General features: G+C 37.7%; 1 long non-coding RNA gene across 1 annotated transcript in view; it reads left to right on the top strand.

Moving 5' to 3' along the window:
- The window catches only part of LOC126825541 (uncharacterized), a 64,336-nt gene that overhangs the window by 27,446 nt on the left and 17,937 nt on the right, over positions 1 to 18,953 (top strand). The window contains exon 2 of the long non-coding RNA XR_007682038.1: positions 18,106 to 18,205. This is a non-coding gene — a long non-coding RNA (uncharacterized LOC126825541). The remainder of the gene's footprint in view (positions 1 to 18,105; positions 18,206 to 18,953) is intronic.

The following is an 18,953-nucleotide window of genomic DNA, read 5'->3' as shown; positions in this document are numbered from 1 at the left end:
TACGTCTTATGTAAAATAAAGCACGCTCTATCAAAACCCGTGTGATGTGACGTCACACGTAGAATGCATGTGAACTATATAAAGGTCATTCAGCTTACACAGAGTTAGAAGAAACTTTCGCGTTACCCCAGTGAAATGAAATGAAATGAAATGGGGTTTAACGTCTTACTGTTCTGTTCCGACTGGGCTAATGAAGACGGGGACCCCAGTGAAACAGATGGCCAACTGATAGGCCGTTGGGATCGCGAGGGGCTAAAATCAATGAAGGTGTATTCCAGGGTTAATGACCATATTCGGTGGGTAATGAATGACATCATAACACTATTATAATATAATAACCATAATAATTGATTATTACGTCATTTCCATACATGCGTTTCATTATATAGGGCGTGGTCAGATTTAAATTACTACATCATTAGAGGGCGTGACCAGAGTTAAATTATTAGATTTTCAGAATGTAGTAACCTAATTTACATCAATGCATTGACATCTTATTTAATTTACCAACAGGTTTTAATTAATAAATTATTTGTGGGTGTGATCATTTAATTTGTGTAATTTGATTGACAGATGAGCATGTTCATATATCCCCTGGGATGACGAGTGATTCGCTTACCGGTATATCAGAAACAGACATTTAGCAGTAATTTTAATAATACATGAACAATTATTGGAATATCATACATGTTTAAATTATTATATCATTACTGGACGTGCTTTATACAACAGGTGCTTTTTGATTGACAACTGAGCATGTCCATTCATCCCTGGAGATCACTAATAGGCTTGAATATGATTTACCAGGCAACAGATCTTTACATATGGTTTTATACCAGGCGATCAGATCAAACTAACCGAATAAAGACTTTTATAGGAATGGATAAGATGACTTAATAACGTTATTCCATTCTAAATTAGAACTGAAATGAAATGAAATGAAATGGGGTTTAACGTCCTGCTGTTCTGCTCCGAACTGGGCTAATGAAGACGGGCATACGCCATACAAAGTGCTATGAGGGAAATTTTGCCCGGACAACGGTATTGCGGCCTACTCTTATATTGAATTCCAACTGTCAAGGGATTTTTTACGTGCACGCCAATTTGTACACGGGGCCTCGGTTTTTCGTATCCATCCGAACGACTAGACATCCGTCCTTGCCAGGCCCTCCGTCCTGTATCACTGACAATGGGGAACCACGCCGGAAAATCTGAATGAACTTTCTAGGCCAATGCAGGGATCGAACTAAATATGCCTATATATTGCAGGTCTTTCTTTAGGCCTGAAATGTTATCTAAATTAGTTTAAAATTAGACATCAATAAACTTATCCAAACCATAAACAACCCTCGATGTCATCGCTAGCCTGCGATATTTACTGGATTTGAATACATTTTGTGATGGCCGATTTAACGTCAAAATTGATAATCGAGACTTTGTTTATTGTCGTAGCGACTTTAGTAATGATAACCGAAAGTACACCTATAATTCAATTGCTAATATTGCGGTTCAGTATATTCTATTTTTATTATCAATATTTAAACTATTATAGCGCGAACTGTCAGCTCTTTATCTAATCTTCCATATAAGTTCTTAATACCGCTGGGTTTCATTTTTTTTTTTTTTTTTTGAACAATAGAATCCGAGATTCCTTTTCAGTCCAATAAAAACGACCTACTGTGTAGTTTAGAATAGACACGCGGCCATGTTAATGTTCTCAATATTTCAGCTTAGTGATAGGGAAATTAAATTTTATCACCTCATTATTGAATATCAGAATGTACAAAAAAAGCTAAAAAAAAGCAAGGTGATCTGCTGTCTTTTTATCGACTACTACATATTCCCACGATTTGTTAGGACACAAATGATTTTCAATTAAAATAAACTCTTCAGTACAGTTATATTTGGATCAATCTGATTAAAACACAGATCCTATTTCGTTTAATTTTATAGTTCAAAATTTCGTTTTACTTGTTTGTATTACACTAGGATCTAGAATAGTTGTTATCATTGACGTGTTCTGAATGGTGTGAGGGATTATATCCAATGAAACGGTCTGTTACGGCGAGCTTTAGGCGTGTTTGGCACGGAACTGTGGGTGATTCACTAGTAACGTCAATGCTGATTGGTTAATCAAATGTCTGACGTCATAGGGTGAAAAGCCGCTCGTACGACATCTGACGCGACCTATCGCTAGAACCGGTCAGATCTTCATGCACTAGAGGCCATCGAAAGTATAAAAAAACGAAACGAAATATAGATCTGTATTTTAATCAGATTGTATTTCGACTTTCGTGCATATGTTCTGTGTTTTTTAAATAAGTTTAATAACGCACAAAATGTCAGTGACTGGATGATCATAAACATTTCTCTAGGTTAAACATGTTTTAATATAAGATATTTTCGATAATATTAGATGAATATAAGATATTTCGATAATATAAGATGAATATAAGATATTTTAGATAATATTAGATGAATATAAGATGAATTTAAGATGAGTATAAGATATTTTCGATAATATTAGATGGATATGAGATATTGTCATAATATTAGATGGATATAAGATATTTTCGATAATATTAGATGGATATAAGATATTTTCGATAATATTAGATGGATATAAGATATTTTCGATAATATTGAATATAAGATATTTTCGATAATATAAGATGAATTTAAGATATTTTCGATAATATTAGATGAATTTAAGCTGAATATAAGGTATTTTCGATAATGTAAGATGAATATAAGATGAATATAAGATGAATTTAAGATGAGCATAAAATATTTTCGATAATATTAGATGGATATAAGATATTTTCAATAATATTAGATGAATATAAGATGAATTTAAGATATTTTCGATAATATTAGATGAATATAAGATGAATTTAAGATGAGTATAAGATATTTTCAATAATATTAGATGGATATGAGATATTGTCGATAATATTAGATGGATATGAGATATTTTCAATAATATTAGATGGATATGAGATATTGTCGATAATATTAGATGGATATGAGATATTGTCGATAATATTAGATGAATTTAAGCTGAATATAAGGTATTTTCGATAATGTAAGATGAATATAAGATGAATATAAGATGAATTTAAGATGAGCATAAAATATTTTCGATAATATTAGGTGGATATAAGATATTTTCAATAATATTAGATGAATATAAGATGAATTTAAGATGAAGATGAGTATAAGATATTTTCGATAATATAAGATGAATTTAAGATATTTTCGATAATGTAAGATGAATATACGATATTTTTGTGACCAGCAACTGGTCCATAGCGTTACTTATCTTGACGATGTTGTTCTATGGGACGATGCTCTTCTGAAAAAGCGACATATAACTTGGCATACGAACCAGACATAACTTGGAATACTGGTTCCTGGAATGATCTTTAGTATGACATCACAAATCCAAGATGGCTATGTTGACGTCATACTCGGTGCCTGGTCCAGAAAGAACGCTCGAACTTTTTTTAAAATAGATATTTGAAAACCCTTGCAGAGCAGCAACCAGTATAGGAAATTAGATTTGATGCTAAATGAATGGGTGTCTTATTCAAATGAAATGAAATGGGGTTCAACGTCTTACTATTCTGCTCCGACTGGGATCATGAAGACTGGGCTATGAGGAGAATTTTGCCTGGGCAGCGGCACTATGGCCTATTCTTATATCGAATTCCATCTGCCAGGGGATCTTTTACCGTGAAAGCCAATGTATACACGTGACCTCGGTTTTTCGTCCCATCCGAACGACCAAACAGCTGCCCTTGTCAGGCCCGCCTTCCTGCACCAATAACAAAGGGGAAACAACGTCGGAAAATCCCCATGAACTTTCTTGGCCAATGCAGGGATCGAACACGCGACCTCATGGCGTCTTACCCACTTAGCCACCGTGGCTCCCATGGTATATTCATCTACGGAAGGTTGGATGGCCGAATGGTTATTACGTGCGCGCTGTATCATAAGGCCTGTCATTGAGTCAACTGGTGTGATATCGAATCCACGGTCGTACTTGACAAGGAGTTGGGTCGCCTGTCCAACCTCGTGGATTTTCTCCGGGTCCCCCGGTTTCCTCCCACTGCTAAATAGCCCTCTCTCTCTCTCTGTTTTAAATGTGATAACACCCCTTTAAACCATCCGGCATCAGAACATTACCCGGGGGAAACTTTGTCCCTAAAATCGAAAACTGATTAAGAAATAGAGCGAAGAGTTTAACGATGCCACTTGTTGAAGTTTGAAATCAATAGAAATGAAAATAAAAGGTTCTCATGGTCTTTCATTGAGTCGTATTCTCGAGAAGTTCTCCAGATATAAACGTCAGTTATTTGTCATGAAACTACTCGATAGTTTAGTTTGATGACGTCTAGTAAACCTGGTTTTATTTCTTACAATGACAGGACAACGTGAGATTTAACACGCACTTTCATCCAATCATACCATTCGTCTTTTAATCATGCACAGCGACATCTTCTTTTAGAACTTTGTCAATAAACGAAATCAAATGAAACGGGGTTTAACGTCCTTGTTTTCTGCTCCGACTGGATTAATGAAATAAAATGGGGTTTAACGTCCCACTGTTCTGCTGGACTAATGAAGCTGGGAGTACGCCATACGGTATGTTGTGGGGGAAACGTTTGCTCCGACCACCGCGCTACAGCCAACAGTTATTGCGAATTCCTTCTATCAGGGTTTATTTTACGTGCACGCCAATGTTTACACGGGACATCGGTTTTTCGTCCCATCCAAACGACTAGTCAATGTTCTTGTCAGGACCCGTGTGCTGTACCACTTATAAGAGGGACTCACGCAGTAATTCGCGAGAAACATACTCGAGACCAACTGGCTACCGAGTCTGCGGTTTACACATCGAGTCACCACGTATCCTCCTTTTCAATAAACTTAAACTTAAACATACATTATGCAAGAACTAAATCTGCCTATTGCAGGTTTTTATTTAGACCTGAAATGTTATCTAAATTATTAATTAGACATTAATTAAATTATCCAGACCATAATAATCTAATTTATCAATTAGACATTATTAACTTATCCAGACCATAATCAACTCTCGATGGCATAGTAGCCTGCGATATTTACTGGATTAGGACCCCATGATTCAATCAAGAAATGGATATTCGAGGCTATGTTTTTTTTTATCGTACCGCCGTTAGTAATGATGGTCGAGGCTAGGCCGAAAATTCAATCGTTAACATCTCGGGTCAGAGTGGATCAATTTGATTGAAATTTTCAGCAAATTTCTTTTACATTAGGGGGATTGGATGGCCGAATGGTTAGCACGTGCGTGGTGTATCATACGGCCTGTCATTGAGTCAACTGGCGTGGTTTGGAATCCCCGGTTGTACGTGACAAGGAGTAGGGTCGCCTTCCAATCTCGTGGATTTTCTCCGGGTCCTCCGGTTTCCTCCTACTGCTAAAGACCCCTACGCGCAAGCGAATTATTGAAATAAAATTAAACCACATGTTAGTCCCGAAATGACCTAGTTTGTGTCGAGTGGACGTTAAACCCCCTCACCCTCTCTCTCTCTCTCTCTCTCTCTCTCTCTCCCTCTTTTACATTATCTAGTTTTTAACTATTATAGTCAGAACTGACAGCGCTTTATCTAATCTTTAAGGCTATTTGATTTGTGGAACGAACCGAGCGTGGTTCTCTTCCCGTCCACTACATCTGTAAACTATGTATCTTAAGCTATTGATTCATTTGGCTGGATGAATACACAGCGCTGGCTCACTAGTCTCGAGTCATGGTTTACGTTTATTAGATTTAATCATTTCAAGTATTAAATATGAAGGAGCCCCAATGGCTCGGTGGGTAGGATGTTGTCTCGCTAACCTGGAGATTCAGTGTTCGATCCCTTAAGGGTCTATCAAGGGACAACGTATAGCCGTTCGGATGGAACGAAAAACCGAGGCCCCGTGTACACATTGGTGTGCACGTAAAAGACCCCTTGACAGTTGGAATTCGATATAAGAGTAGGCCGTAGTTCCGCTGTCCGGCAAAATTTCCCTCATAGCACACTGTATAGCGTATGCCCGTTTTCATTAGTCCAGATCGGAGCAGAACAGTAGGACGTTAAACCCCATTCCATTTCCAGACGAAGAGCGAGTCGTTTATATCAACATAATGAACCCGACCAGGTGCGCAATCACCAAATAATCACGCAGTGGCGACACCAAACAACTTCATAATGATGGTTCCTAGGCAGAAGTGTAAAAATTCTAAATTCGTTGATGGCACCAATGAAGAAGACGTTTTTCGTCTAAATAATAGAAATAAGATGACATAGAATTTACAATTTACACTGAACAAATAAAGAAGTTGGATTAATTTAGAAACTACATGAATAGAAGTTAGAAATTACATATATAGATGTTAAAAAATACATGAACAGAAGTTAGAAATTAGACGATAGCATGTTAGAATTTTGAATCTAATATACCGCAATAGAAATTAGACGATAGCACGTTAGAATTTTGAATCTAATATACCGCTATACAGTTAAAGGTTAAACCTCATTTTATTTTATCTCATCTCTCCCTTATCAATTCGTCATAATTTGGCGATCATCAAGATGTTTAATGCCATTGTCAGAGTAAAATCGTGCCTAAATCATTTTATATTCTTAACCCCCATTTAATTTAGATTTGGCGAAGCTAATGGCTGTTATTTAATGTCATATTATATTTTTTTATGTGATAAATAAACATGATGAAGTGATGTGATATGGTGGTATAAACATAAAAAAACACACGGAGTGGTGTAATATCGTCCGGCTCCAGGGAGTTATAAAATTTTTTCATGTCATAATTTGGCAGTAAAATTATTCGCAATATCGTGCTAATAATTTGTAAGCCGAAACAAATGATAATTGTGAACATTATATCATTTCTATTTTTTCTCTGGTAAATCTTTATAGTAAAACTTTTATTGTAAAACCTTTATTGCAAAACCTTTATTGTATTGTATAACCTTTATTGTAAACATTGTTAAAAGGGGGGTTCGATGGCCGAATGTTTAGCACGTGCGCGCTGTATCATAATGCCTGTCCTTGAGTCAACTGGCGTGGTTTCGAAATCCCGGTTGTACGTGACAAGGAGTAGGGTCGCCTGTCCCAAACTTGTGGGTTTTCTCCGGGTCCTACGGTTTCCTCCCACTGCTAAAGACCCCTACGCGCAAGCGAATAATTGAAATAGAATTAAACCAAATGTTAGTCCCGAAATGACCTAGTTTGTGTCGAGTGGACGTTAGACCCCATTTTATATCTCTCTCTCTCTCTCTCTCTCTCTCTCTGGTTGGTCAACATTAACTAAGCATTGTTGTGTACATGTATATAGTGTCTTGTTATATTTTCATATTTTATCATTGCTTGATAATGACTAGAGAAGCCTAGTGGAAACGTCGCTCAGTAATTATATTCCACAGAACTGATAATGACTAGAGAAGCCGAGTCGAAACGTCACTCAGTAATAAGCATTATTTATATTCCATAGAATTGTCACCTGTTTATCCCTTGATTTAAAAGAAAAAGAATGAAAATTAAGCCGAGTCCCGAAGATCTAAACATGGAATTGGTGTGGCTAGAAGAAAATAAATTGAACAAGATACCTTGAACATAAAACTTGTTTTGTTAGATTTAAAGACTATGTTTATACTGTTTCTTCATCAGCTAATAGCCTATTGTATTTAATGACCGTGGGTTTTTTTTTATCGTCTCTCGCTCGTGATGTCTTTAATAAAAGCAGTCATCGTTTAGGTTAATATAGCTGACACACTGTTTGTTTTATACTTCGTGATTTGTTTTAAATAAAATGAATTAAATTAAATGAACGAAAAGAAAATGTGGTTTAACGTCCTACGTTTCTGCTTGAAAGGGGCTAATGAAGACGGAGAGAGAGAGAGAAAGAGAGAAATGGGGTTTAACGTCCACTCGACACAAACTAGGTCATTTCTGGACATATGGTTTTAATTTTATTTCAGTAATTTGCTTAGGGTCTTTAGCAGTGGGAAGGAAGCGAAGGACCCGGAGAAAACCCACGAGGTTGGACATGCGACCCTGCTCCTTGTCACGTACAACGGGGGATTCGAAACCAGACCAGTAGACTCAATGACAGGCCTTATGATACAGCGCGAGCGTGCTAACCATTAGGCCATTCACCCCCCCCCCCCCCCAATGAAGACGGAGACGCGATATGCAGTGTGTTGCCCTTCATCGAATTCCAACTGTCAAGGGTTCATTTACGAGCATGCCAAACGTGTACAAGGGTTCCTTAAATTGCTGGTCCTTCTTCTTGTACGATAAACAAATCTTGCTTTGTTATGAACCGTTCATCCTGGTATATTGAGGCGTTAAACTCTATATTAAACCTTTATTATGATACGTTTATATTTCACCCGCCATGTTGGGGCTTTAAGCTGTGTATTTAGGCTGTATTATGACACGTTCATCCGGCATGCTGAGGCTTTAAACTGTATATTTAACCTTTATTAAAATACAGATGTGACGTCATCCTTTGATGTTGGCGTACCAATATTTCCAATAATGTAAGGACAACTTGCCAATCGTACATTATCTATACTAGATGAAATATTGGACTCGTGTGACGTATTTGAATGAAAAGCACGTGCGGGATAGTGTCTGCATTTTAAGTTGTTTAATGGTCTCGAGCTGAAGACATTGCGTAATATATTGAAACAACACTCGGCTAACCACATTACTTAATGTCTCGTTCTCGACCATTAAACCATACTTAATACAGGCTTGTCCTGGCATGCTGGGGTTATAAAGTCCGCATTGAACCTTTATTATGACATTGGCGAGTTTAGCTCTTATATTTAATCTTTCTTTATCCTGGCATGCTTGGGTTTTAAACTCTATATTCAACAGTTATTATGACACCTTTGGGGAGTTAAAGGCTCAATACCACTCTTGTTGTAACTGAATAATGTGTCCCAATCTTTATTCTGGTCAACAAATTGTACTTTTTTACAATATTTCAATTAATTGATGATACAAATTTCACCTTAACACACCTAATTTAAAAAATTGGAAAAATTCAACTAAATGATTTTGAAAAGTCTGACGTAAAGCTTTTCAAATGTGACTTGGATTTAAAAATAGTTTTGAACCCTCTGGACAAGTAAAATAGGATTTAATTGATAATTTACACAACAGGTAGGACACTAACATATCTAGTACTTAGAATAAGGCTGTTTTTTATTTTCTGGAGCTGTCAAGCCAGCAAGAGTGTTATTGTCCCTTTAAGCTGTTCAGTTTGCTGGCCAACACCACTCCGCACACACAAACAGTAAATTTAGTGAAAAGACGTGACAGGGTGCTCGTTTATGTGTAAATGACAACATGTAGGAGTTGTGTTAAGTGTAACAATTGAGTGTATATGGAATGTTGTTAGGTGTTAACTGGACGTGTCACCAGTGCCATGTTTCTATCAAGTGTTATAACTACTAGAACCAGCTCTTTCTGACTAAACGGTTGAAGTATCGGTGGTGTTGTTCGATCAACTACTTAACGTATTAATTATCAATCGATATTAACACCGTCAATACCTGCCAACTAACAGTCTTACAAATCTTTCACCCCGTGTAAACACCAAAATATTTATTTCTAGCGCCGTTGAATTGGGCTCAGTGTTGACAGTTTAAACAGGCATGATGTAAGAGCCAAATCTGCCTATTGCTGGTCTTTCTTTTGGCCTTAAATGTTATATAAATTATTAATTAGACATTTATTAACATGACAATACCATAATCAAGTCTCGATGCCATCGGATGCCTCCGATTTTAAGTAGATTAGAACGGTTCGGCCATTTAATGATTTAATCTCAAAATGGAGAAACTCGACTAAGACTCAAATGACCAGTACGGTAGTTACAATCAATGCATTCATCTTGTCAAAACAACAACCGTTGATAACTTTTCTCAAAATAAAGCATAATGAATGAAATTTTCAATATATTCATTTGGCATTATCTATTTTTGAAATATTAAGATGTAACGAAAATGGGTTTAACGTCCCACATTTCTGCACCAACGGGGAGAATAAAGGCGGGAGCTAGATGACCGAAGCAGCGACGCTACAATCTATTCGTATATCCAAACACCAATGGATCTTTAACGCACAGCTAATGTTATACACAGGATCTCGGTTTTCGCTAGTTTAAAATTACGTAGTTATAGCTCCCAAGAAATGTAGTTGGATAGATACGCATAGCTGAAGGCTTAATCTTCAATATATATATAAAGCTACGTCGTGGTAATCCCCACAATGTCAGTTACTACTGGGACATAAACTATAGGATCACATGGTCATAACAGTTTTTGGGGGGGGGGGGTCGATTGGTTAGCTTGTGTGCATGTATCATAAGATCTTGTACGTGACAAGGAGTAGGGTCCTTCCGGTTTCCGGTTTCCCCCCACTGCTAAAGACCCCTACCCGCAAGCGAACTATTGAAAAAAAATTGAACCATATGCTAGTCCCAAAATGACCTAGTTTGTGTCGAGTGGACGTTAAAACCCATTTCTCTCTCTCTCTCTCTCTCTCTCTCTCTCTCTCTCTCTCTCCGTCGTCATTAGCCCCTTTCATGCAGAAAGTTTGGCCTGGAACAAGCGCATACGCAGTGAATTAGGTCAGGTCAAACCTCGTAGGATGCTACTGTATACCAATATATATACCTACCAGTTGTCGCATATTGACCAATTTAATCACGTTAAACTGTAGAGTACCGAGAACCGGTTTAATGTCAAGAATTTATTTATACCAGGCTATAAGTTTGTGGTGCCATTAGGAGTCTGGACTTATTTGTCTGAAAGGATACAGAGCTTCCTGTAAATAAATCCAGACAATTTTGTTAAAATGGCGATGGAAAAATTTATTACTGGAAATGGCTACGCAATAATTTAGAGAAATAAAATTACTTTGTGTTTAGAGAAAAAAAGACTGGAATTTATCTTTTAAATGTATTGCATGCCCATATAAGGTAATGGGGTTAAAGTTCATTTCCAGGTGGCGTGATATAGTACATGTATACTAGCTTTATAGAGAGAGAGAGAGAGAGAGAGAGAGAAATGGGGTTTAACGTACATTTGTCACAAACAAGGTCATTTCGGGACTAACGTATGGTTTAATTTTTATTTCAAAAATTTGCTTACGTGTAGGGGATTATGAAATGCAAATACCTATGCAGGTTGTGATATGATAAATGTTCATGGACACTTCACATGCTTTGAGAGTATGTTCACGGATGAAGAACTTATCGCCCCAACAGAACCACTAAGCTGCAAATGCGACACGCAATGGCGCCATACACGTGGGAGGGGTTCATTGTCAAATTTGACACTTCAAGGAAGGGTTGATGAAAACTGCCGCTTGCTGGTTTCTCCTATCGCTTGCTTTCCTATCGGTTCTTGCATAAGATTTACTGTTTAGCGTATCTTTGCTTTAGTGTGTTACGTTTAATTTGATCTGGAGACGTGTTCGTCGACGTCAACGTCAACCGACAACACTGCAAGAATTGGCGGTGGCACTGCAAGAGGAGAGGGTGAGATTGCCCCAAATCGTGATTGAACGGTTGATTAGGAGCATGCCACGACGAATTGCTGAATGTCTGAGGATTGGTGGGATTGGTGGACCAATTACTCATTATTAAGACAAAAATCAAAAACGTTCATTTTCACTTTTGACGGTGTATCTCTTTGCGAGTGAAATGGGACCGTCAGATAAGCCGCACATATGAACTGTTTATGATCATGTGTAAGCAATTGACCTGTTATTAACATACACTGATTACCTCTAATAAAAACAGCAGTTTTGTATTGTTTCTGAATATCCCCTACTTTTTTTGAAGAGTATATAAGCGCAAAAACAATAGCTGCTTAATGCTGACCAACTACAGGCATCCCGCATACCTATCTTTATCAACGTTATATGTTAGTCTCAAGTGACCGATGCATTGTGGGAGGGGGGGGGATTGGAAGGCCAAATGGTTAGCGCGGTCAACTGGCATTGTTTCGATTTCCCCGTTGTTCGTGACAAGGAGTAGGATCGTGGATTTTCTCTGGGTCCTCCCAGAAGTTCATATAGGATGCGTCCGTATTTTCAGAAGTTCATATAGGATACGTCCGTTTTTTCAGAGGTTTATAAAGGGTACGTTAATATTTCAGAAGTTCATATGGGGTAAGTCCGTATTTTTATAAGTTCATATAGGCTACGTCGAAATTTTCAGAGATTCATATAGGGTACGTCCGTATTTTCAGAGGTTTATAAAGGGTACGTTAATATTTCAGAAGTTCATATAGGGTAAGTCCGTATTTTCAGAAGTTCATATAGGCTACGTCGAAATTTTCAGAGATTCATATAGGGTACGTCCGTATTTTCAGAGGTTTATAAAGGGTACGTTAATATTTCAGAAGTTCATATAGGGTAAGTCCGTATTTTCAGAAGTTCATATAGGCTACGTCGAAATGTTCAGAGATTCATATAGGGTACGTCCGTATTTTCAGAGGTTTATAAAGGGTACGTTAATATTTCAGAAGTTCATATAGGGTAAGTCCGTATTTTCAGAAGTTCATATAGGCTACGTCGAAATTTTCAGAGATTCATATAGACAACGTCGAAATTTTCAGAGGTTCATATAGGCTACGTCAATGTTTTCAGACGTTCATATAGGCTACGTCGAAATTTTCAGAGATTCATAAAAGGTACGCCTAGATTTTTAGAGGTTCATAAATGGTACGTCAACATTTTCAGGGGTCCATAAAGGGTAAGCAAACATTAGAGCAATACAAATCAGATGATTTTTGTATTTTTTATTGCAGTATACACATGTAAATGACATTGTTTATGAATCTAAATACCTTTTGGGATCTGTGATGCCACTTTGTATTTCTAGACATTAAAAGATTGTTTTTCAGTCGTTAGAAACCTATGAATATAAAGTTGAGGACAATTTGATTATCCCTTCATACTCCCTGGTGTAGCGACACGACAATTTAATTTCAGGAAGCTCTTCACGTGTTTCAGTAATATTGTGTAAGACAGTTAATTTAGAAGTATATGAGAAACTGAAATGAAATGGGGTTTAACGTCCTACTGTCCTGCTCCGACTGGGCTAATGAAAACGGTCACATGCCTTACAGAGTGTGTGCTATGGGCGAAATTTTGCCCAGACAGTGGCGGTATGGCCTACTCATATATCGAATCCAAATTGTTATGGTTCTTTTACCTGCATGCCATTTTGTACATGGGTCTTCGGTTATTTGCCCATCCGAACAACTATGGGTTGTCCCTTGCCAATCCCTCCGTCCTACACCGCTGACAGACGGGGAGAGACCACTCCGGATGATCCTGATGAACTCCAGGTTTGCGAGTCAACGTCCTATTCACTGAGTCACTGTGGCTCCCAAGAATATGAGACATGTTAGAGTCTTGTCAATGTAGTATCTGTTGTCCTCTCGGCACTAACACGGCCATTTTGGGACTAACCTAACGTATGGGGTGGTTGGTGAATGGTCGAATGGTTAGCGCGTTCTCGTTGTATCATAAGGTCTGTTATTGAGTCAATTGGCTTGTTTTCGCTTCCCCGGTTGTATGTGACAAGGAGTAGGGTCGCCTGTCCAACCTCGGGGAAGTAAAATTGAACAATATGTTAGTCCCGAAACGACCTAGTTTGTGTCGAGTGGCCGTTAAACCTCATTTCCCTCTCTCCCCCTAACATATGCAATGTTCTATTAACATACGTGTCGTTAGAAACGGGAAGGAAACTGCAAGAGGTTAGAAAGGTTGTTGTACTACTTTCACAAAGCTAGCCATGTAAGATGTAGGCCGCCTGTCTTCTGGGATAAAATACCAATGCCAATCAAAGAAGCAGACTTTATTAAAATCCAATCTGAAACACCCCTTGGTACTCATGACTTGTAATATCTGAGTTTGACAGAGCGCTCCGACTCGCCAATGGACAGACATCCATGGAAGTTGAGCGACCTACAATAGACACAAGGAAACACTATAACACATTTTGGACGGCGAAGCTTCGGATCAATCTCATTAGAATACAAAGTATCAAGAAAAGGAAACGTTACATAGATCGGTATTTTAATCAGAATGTTTCCAGATTCAACAACATTAGATTTTTTCGGAATTTAAAAGATACATTATGCAAGAGCTAAATCTGCCTATTGCAGGTCTTTCTTTAGGCCTGAAATGTTATCTAAATTATTAATTAGACATTAATTAAACTATCCAGACCATAATCAACTCTAGATGGCATCGCTAGCCTGCGATCTTTAGTGTATTATGACCTAATTTACTGCATAACTTTCCTTCACGATTTAACGATTAAATGGATAATTGAGATTATGCTGTTTATCGTACTGAATTTAGTGATGATGATCGAGGCTAGGCGGAAATTTGAATGAAATTTTCAGCAAATTGCCTTTACATTATCTAGTTTTTAACCATTATAGTGAGAACTGCCAACTTGTTATCGAATCTCCCATAATGTATCTTTAATTGTGGTGGCGGCAATGAACTGTGTGTCGGTATACAGTGCACATTGAGGAGTGGGATGACACTCCACAAGCAGCATATCCGGTAAAAAGAACAACGGTAACGTCCCCTTAGTGAGTACTTAGGTGATTGTGCCAAGGGAAAATTTACCACCATTTATAAAATGTCGTCGAATAACATATTATTATTAAGATTGAAAGGACAAATCTCAAAGAACAAATTTAAGCCCAAACTACGTCATTAATGTGCTAACGTAATCTTTCATTGCCTTGAGAAACTAAAGCCTAACTGACAACCCACCGTGCGTGCTGCTGCTGGTAGTCTACGGGGAAATTTGAGTAAATCCGTGTGAGAGAATTACACGTCACTTCCGTGTGTGCGACACCGTAGAAGGTCATATCCTGGGCCCTGTTTCACGAAATTTTAACTAAAGATAAAATCCAAATTTTAGTAGATACTTCAATTTTGATTGGCTAAGCACTACAATCAGTCTAATATTATACAATCAAATTACTAAAATTTGGATTTTATCTTAGTTAAAATTTCGTGAAATAGGCCCCTGCTCTTAGAGTGTATTGACCTTTGGTCCTGCACATACAAAATATTCACCCGATTTCTAGCGACTGGTCTGCGAGCTGCCAAAATCTACGACCCGTGGGTGTCAAAACACGCACGGTGGGCTGCGAGTTAGGCTTAAAGTAGCTAAGTCTCTAACTCATTATCATCAAAAATCTTCGATATTGAAAACACGAATTATTTGTCAATTCAAATCAACATTGGTCTTGTGATCTTGCAGGAAAAAGATGGGCTTCTGATATCCAACATTCAAGACAAAATAAACATTTTACAATTGGTACACGAATCGTGTACCACAATGCGTTTCAGCGCCATTTGGAACAAGGGACTCAAAGAACAGGGCTAGACATATTCCACAAGACATGTCAAATGGTGACGCTATATTCTTATCTGGAGAGCATGCCCAATAAATACTATCGGTGTAGACTGGAATAACCAGACGCCAGAGATTGAAATTCGATTGAGAATACTAGCATATTTCGCCGAACCTAACTGATTAGACATTACAGTAAAAACAGTAGAAACGATTGAATGTAAATCAATTTATATACATTCATATTACATTATTGTATGCGCGCGTTGCGACCCATTTGTGTCAATTTCTAGGTCCCAAATATTAGCGACTTATCTCCTTTAAGTGAAACACGTTGGAAGTTTAGGGGATACTCGATTGTCAGTCCGGAACATCCCGAATTGACAGAATCGCAATCAAGTGATACGGAATTCAGTCCTGTCACAGTTCTGCCAGTCCCAACAGCTGAGGTGGTGTGAGTAGAATCGTGATGTATTTTAAGTAACAAATATGTTTCAGCTGTTATTATTGGTTGAGATATTTTTTATGCAGTCGGCACATGCGTTGTGCTCCGAAATTCTCCTTTTCACTCTATTGACACTATTTTAGGAATTGAGAGAATTTAATTCTGGAACGTTCAATCGAGTAACCCCATTATGAGTCATGTGGTTGAAATGTGTAATATTATAAACTCTTTCTTATCTGTTGCCATCCTTTTGATATTATGGAATCTATACATTCAGACTATACATTCAGGATGCAAATACTAATTATAGGCGTGTTATGGCGACGCCCAGTTTTAATGGATACTAATTATAGGCGTGTTATGGCGACGCCCAGTTTTAATGAAAACTATTTTTGTCGTTCAATTAAAAAAAATATATATAAGATCAATAAATATGCCCAGATTGAGTAAGATGGACCCATCCCCTGGTAGAAAGATAGATTGACCCCCCCCCCCCCCCATGGTCGAAAGATAGACTGACCCATCATCTCCTGGGTGAAATACACAAATACAGGTGTGTCAAAGACCAGGTGTTTCAAAGACAAGATAATTCAATCTCTATAATACGGAGTAATAAGGTCTGTCATTGAGTCAAGTGGCGTGGTTTCGATTCCCCAGTTGTTCGTGACAAGGATTAGGGTCGCCTGTCTAACTTCGTGGGTTTTCTCCGGGTCCTCCGGCTTCCTCCAACAGCTAAAGACCCCTACATGCAAGCGAATTATTGAAATAAAATTGAACCGTATGTTAGTCTCGAAATGACCTAGTGTGTGTCGGATGAACGTTAACACCCCTCTCTCTCTCTCTCTCTCTCTCTCTCTCTCTCTCTCTCTCTCTCTCTCACTGTGACTCTCAAATCATACAAAGATTATTTTCTCCAATTTTGACGTTTCATTGACACACTTAAATTAACTGGTATGTACGGTGCCAGTTTTCAACGTGGGATGCGACATTTAACATTACAAAAAAAAAATATCCATAAATGTTTTCTTGTGGGACGTTTAATGGACAATTGACATGTGTTTAATTGTTTTACCGTATTTGACACACCTTGATTCTATATAAGTATCTGAATATATGCTAGGTTCACCTAATATCTGTTGACCCTCTACAGGTAGTCAGCCAGTCTCCCTATCTTAATCTAGGATGTTCCTTTATTTATTTATGTTTATTAAACGATCAATCAACAGAATCTATCGTATCAAACGCTTTTTACAGCTACTTAGATCAATTAATATAATATCATGTTGGCAACTGATGAAACCACAATCAAGTCTAAAAGGCGGATAGTGACTTTCAGACATTGTGGGCAGTTGACGTTAAACGTACCTAAATGTGGGTAGTTGATATCTAACATACTTAAAGTAGCTAAGTCTCTAACTCAATATCATCCAGAATCTTCCACATTGAAAACACCAATTATTTATCAATTTAAATCAACATTGGTGTTGTGATCTTACCGGGGAAAGGTGGACTTTTGATACACAATATTTAAGACAAAATAAACATTTTATCATTGGTACACGAATCGTGTACCATAATGCGTTTCAGGCCCATTCTCGAAGAACGAGACTATACATATTCCACAAGTCATGTCAAAAGATTATGCCATAATTATTCTTATTCGGAGTGCAAGCGCAATAAATACTATGTAGACTGGAATACCCCGACGCTAGAAATTGTCATTCGATTGAGACTTTCCGAAAATAACTGACTTGAAATAAGCTTAAAAACGGAAACGATTGAATGTAAATCAGTTTATATACATTCATATTACATTATTCTATGCGTTGCGATCCATTTGTGTTAATTTCTAGGTCCTAAATATTAGCGATTTAGCCCCTTTAAATATTGGCAATTAGAAAGTATTTTAGTTGTTAAAAGCCCCATACAAATGTAAAAGTTTAGTTTAGTAGTCCTTGTCTATTCGATAATGCGAGGAAGCACGCAGCGATAGCCGGTTAAATTATTGCTACAGAGTCTAAACTTACTCTACCAAATTTATATCAAGGTACGTCATGCCCCTGTGTATTCATAATACTCATCAAACTTACATTAGACGACACTTATGGACATACAATATTGTTCACGCTACTTTAATCGGTTTTCAATCCAATAAAGGATTTTATTAAATTTAATACTGTTTTTTGTTATATTTCCAGGAGCGATGTTTGGGACGACGTCAGATAAGGTGGTTTCTATAGTAACTGTTTTTATATTAGTTTTAGTTGTTCTAACAGAATCCAGGAAAATAGACTGCACGTAAGTTTCAACAATTTATTTTCCATAATCCTTAAACATACATTATGCAAACATACATAGTCCTGCGCTAGCCTGGAGGGCGAGGGTATGGGGGACTCGCGCTCCCCTAGAAAAGTTTGAAAATTAAACCGCCGCAAATGTATTTTTCTGCTATTTTAGCCCGTGAATTAAGCAACTTCAAAATTTCCAATCGGGTTGCAACCGCCATCCCACTCTATGCCGACCTGAAATCCAAACATCCAATCAGACTGTTGCAGCTACATTGACAAATAATAATCGATGCCCGAAAAATGTCGCACAAAGTAGAGTGGCTCCAGACAAAATGCTTAAATCCATAGTAAATTCAGAATAAATTCGTGGTATTCAATTAAAAGAAAAGTAAAATAGTGTTTTATTAGATTTCGGATGAAATAATATTTTTTGCTTTCACTTTACCCGTCTGCCCGAAAAGTTAGTTTGCTTGAAAGTTAGGGGCAACAGCTGCCGCCCCCCCCCCCCCCCTGGCTCGTACGCCTATGTTCATGGCGTTTCGTGTATCGTTATTACATGTCATTAACTCATTCATGCAGTTTCGTGTATCGTCATCACAGTTCATTAACTCATTCATGGATTTTATCATTATCACATCTTTGCCCATCTCATTTTATTTCAAGTGCGAAGCAACCCTTTTGTGACCTTTCTCGGATATCAACGTATATCGGCGGACACCCCCGGCAATCGAACGACAATTTCCGCGTCCAATAACCGT

Source organism: Patella vulgata, chromosome 6 (assembly GCF_932274485.2).
Source record: "Patella vulgata chromosome 6, xgPatVulg1.2, whole genome shotgun sequence".
NCBI classification, from domain to species: domain Eukaryota; kingdom Metazoa; phylum Mollusca; class Gastropoda; family Patellidae; genus Patella; species Patella vulgata.
The sequence above is the reverse complement of the archived record's forward strand: the minus strand, read 5'-3'. Positions and strand labels throughout refer to the sequence as shown.